At 55.0% G+C, this 3,790-nt stretch overlaps 1 long non-coding RNA gene across 3 annotated transcripts; it reads left to right on the plus strand.

Annotated features, from left to right (window-relative positions):
• Positions 1 to 209: 209 nt before the first annotated feature.
• LOC137211090 (uncharacterized) lies at positions 210 to 3,280 on the plus strand. 3 transcript variants are annotated; one of them, XR_010936882.1, is made up of 4 exons: positions 210 to 589; positions 1,342 to 1,615; positions 2,185 to 2,940; positions 3,059 to 3,280. It is a non-coding gene; the product is annotated as an uncharacterized lncRNA (long non-coding RNA). The 3 variants fall into 3 exon arrangements; XR_010936881.1 differs by having other exon boundaries at positions 2,185 to 2,274; positions 2,668 to 3,280; XR_010936880.1 differs by having other exon boundaries at positions 2,185 to 3,280.
• The last annotated feature ends 510 nt before the right edge of the window (positions 3,281 to 3,790 follow it).

A 3,790-nucleotide genomic window follows, 5' to 3' on the forward strand; every position in this document is an offset into this window, starting at 1 on the left:
CCCCACCGCTCTGAGATTCGGTTTCTAAGGCTCTTGTTTCTATGCTGTGATGTGGTTGTCGACAGTATTTTCAGAGGAGGAGCTTTGAAATGCGAAGGCATTTATGACAGTGGAGTGACTCAGGCTGGGGCTCTGCTGTGGGTGACTCAGGAGCTGGGCCCGGCGTGGAGGGTGTTCTGGGGCTCATAGGGCTTGTTACTGGGCAGTGAACAGGAGCCTAGACCCCTTCAACCGAGATGCAGCCTCCTCGGCTGCCCCGAGAGGCCGGCGGAGTCTGGAACTTGGGCTCGGCGACAGGACAGGAATGGAGCTGGTCCAGGCCAGCGGGTCATAGCTTCCCTCTGTGTGCGTGTCAGTGCGGACACGGCGGCTGAAGCCAGATTCTGACTCACCCCCTTGCTCATCTCTGCTTAGTGTCACCTTAAAGCTGGTCAGCAGAGAGACCATGTGCGTCTGTGCGCTTCACAAGTGGGGACCTTCCAGACCTGCCCGGCTTTCCACCTCACCAAGAAACGTCCTACCTTCTTTGAGCGCTCCAGCCCCCAAATCAGCGGTCCCCTGGTCCCACAGTCATTGGAATTGTGCCCTTGTAAGTAATAAGTTCACTAGTATGGGATCAACCAACACTGTCTTATTGGGTGAGTTCCAGTGTTTTTAATCTTCATGTATCTTAAATCTGATGTGGAGCCGAAAACCCCAGATGCACTCCTTCAGTCAGGCCCTCTGTGCTTTGGCGTCAACGGCCGGCATTCTTGTGTGTTCAGTAAACTCTCTTTGGGAAAGAAAGGGGTAAACTTAGATTCTCCTCCAGATCTACAGATGCAATTTCAAAATGACATCTCCACCGAAGGACCTAGATGCCCACTGGCTGTGCATGCTGGGTCATTCTGTGTGTGTGTGTGTGTGTGTGTGTGTGTGTGTGTGTGTGTGTGTGACTGAGTGGTATTTGGAAGCCTGCATGCCTCTTTCCTATAGTTAGAAATTACTTGGCAGGTCAAAACAGTGAGCTCCAGGCCTTATTCTCTGTCTTGAATTTATAGACAAAGGACCTTAGCTCCTTGAGGCTGATGTGAGACAGCAACAACCTGTTTTAGCTCTTTTGTGGATGGGCCGGGACCAGTGTGCAGGGACATGGACGGATAGGGTGGGGACATGTGAGAAGGCAGGTCCAGGCCTGAGGGCTGTGGGTGTGACAGCGGGAGAAAGTTTGGACGGACGCTTATAAGGTAGAAAAGAGCAGAAAAACAGGTTGTGAGAGTTCAGGGGCCAGTTAAGTAGGACGTTTCATCTCATTCCTTGTGTGTTTTTCCCAGGGATCTAGAACTAGTTTTTCCTCCACAGTCATGTGCATCGTCGCCAGGGACACAGAGAAGACATGCCGGCCAGGGACACAGGGAGGAGATGCCGGCTCTTGCCTCCAGACTGGTCACCCTGTGGTACCACCTAGGGTTGGGCTGCAGCACTTCCTTCTTTTTAGGAGACATGGGAGCTCCAGAATCCATCTGTTTCCGAAGCAGAGTGTGTGATGCATGTGTTCCTCTCCCCAAAACACTTATTAAATGCTCTTCAGTGCAAGGCACTGCCTGCACCTACATTTTCACACTGAAGATGGCTGGTGAGTATTGGCGTTGGTCAGAGTGCCGTGACTCCACGGGGCTGGTGTACAGCTGAACGCCTCCCTTAACTTGGAAGCAACTCTAGGGATGAAAGGAAAATGACCCACAGCCCAGGGATGTCACGGTCAGCTGGGCTTGCCCCCGAGTTCCTACCTCTGCAGCTGAGTGTGTTCAACACATGTTTGTGGGGATAGTGTCAAGGCATCGTGGAGATCAGTGACTTCAGTTGGAAGTCGATGCATCCTTGGGGTGTCTCTGACCCCCATCTGACAGCGCACGGGCAGGACCTGAGCATCCCCATGCTAAGAACCGTAGCTGCCTCTCAGTGCCCTGCCTGGGGCTCAGGCCCTGTGCAGAGTAGGCTTGTTCCTAATCAAGCCAGAGCCTTGCGTGGCTGAGGAAATCGGAGCCTGAAGAGTTCTGCCCCATCCCCCTAGCCAGTCCCCAGAAGAGCTCAGCGGTAGCCCTCGTGTTTCTGGCCTCGGCTCGTGGTCTGTCCATTACCCCGCCCGGCATAGTTTCCATCTTTGTCTTTCTCATTTCCTTGGTTTCGTTTCCCGCTCTCCAGAGAAGCTATCCAGAGGCGACTCTTGCACAGAGGGACACTTTCCTGGAAGCCCAAACACCTGCCCAAAGTCCTTGCTCTGCAGGATCCCCGGTAGGTGCCTCACCTGCTCGTGCTCAAGCCTTAGGCCCCCGGCTGTGCCCCTCTGGTCGGCCGAGTCATGTCCTGCTGTCTTTGCACCCCAGGGCCGAGCCCCACCTGGAATGCGGTAAGCGCTCTCTGTGGACAGAGCCTCCCTCCTTCCTCGCCCCCCTGCACCCCCAGCCCTTCCTCCTACAGCGCAGTGTCCTGACTGTCCCCCAGGGCCACCTGCTGGCCTTCTCAGCATGCCACGGTCTCCCAGGCTGTCAGATCCCTGGACAGCCCTGAGGGAGAAAGTGCTATGGGATCTGGGTCAATGGATGAAGCCAGGCAGCAGGGAGCATCTGAGGGAGATGGACTGAGCTGCCTCAAGGTTCAAACCTAACTCTGGTTTCCTCCTTACAGGCCTGTGCGGGGCCCCAGAAGGTGCGGGAAGTTAGCATTCAAGTTACTCTGCTGCATATGGGTTGGCAGTTGGTTCTGTGTTTGAAAGAGCAGCTAACGTTTAGCTGAGCCCGTGACAGGAGGGTTCCGGACAAAGGAGTGACCTATTTCTCACAGGGCCCTGCGTACGGTTTGGTGGCCTAGGGGAGCCCCGAGTTTGCATCAGTGAAGGCTTCTGCCCAGGAAGCCCGTCCAGCTTATTCTGGGAAGCTGATGGGACTCCCTGCAGTCCAGGTGAGAAGAAACCTCAGCTCAGGGCTGGCCGTGAAGGGTTGGGGACCCCCCACCCCGGGGTACAGAGTGGCTGGAGAACTACCCTTATGGCTCGACGGTGGGGTCCCGTCTCCCGCAGCCAACCCTGCAGGTGCAGCTGAGTCAGGAACCACGGACAAGGCGAGACTTGGGGCCCTGTAGCCCGGTGGTCGCGTTACAGGCAAGAGGTGACTTTTGGCTCACGTGATTCAAGACCTATTTTGTCACAGAAATACAAAGTAGCAAGACAAAGCAAAGAAGTCATTAACGGTTATTATTGTTGCTGTAGAGTTGCTTTATGTTTTGTTATAAAAACAAAATTCACCTGAGTAAACTTGAAGATCTGATTGGCTTTGTTAGCTGAGTCGTGAATTGGGCAGCATCCCATCCAGGTGGGAGCTCGAGGGGTTTTTATAGGGGGAAGGAGGGCGGGGAAGGGGAGCTATTAGCCAAAGAAAAGAAAGGATTGTTCCAGGCCAGGCTGATCTCTTTTGGGAGAAGGGGAGGCAGGGGTCGTACCTCACCAGACTTGATCAGGAAATAGCAGATTGGCTGCTTTAAAGGTGACATTTCTAGGAGGGATTGAAACTGCCATTAAGGGGCTTCCCTGGTGGCGCAGTGGTTACGAATCCGCCTGCCAGTGCGGGGGACACGGGTTCGAGCCCTGGTCTGGGAAGATCCCAGAGCCCGCGAGCCACAACTACTGAGCCCGCGAGCCACAACTACTGAGCCCGCGAGCCACAACTACTGAGCCCGCGAGCCACAACTACTGGAGCCCACCCACCTAGAGCCTGTGCTCCGCAACAAGAGAAGGCACCGCAGTGAGAAGCCC

This window comes from Pseudorca crassidens, chromosome 18, assembly GCF_039906515.1.
Source record: "Pseudorca crassidens isolate mPseCra1 chromosome 18, mPseCra1.hap1, whole genome shotgun sequence".
Taxonomy (NCBI): Eukaryota; Metazoa; Chordata; class Mammalia; order Artiodactyla; family Delphinidae; genus Pseudorca; species Pseudorca crassidens.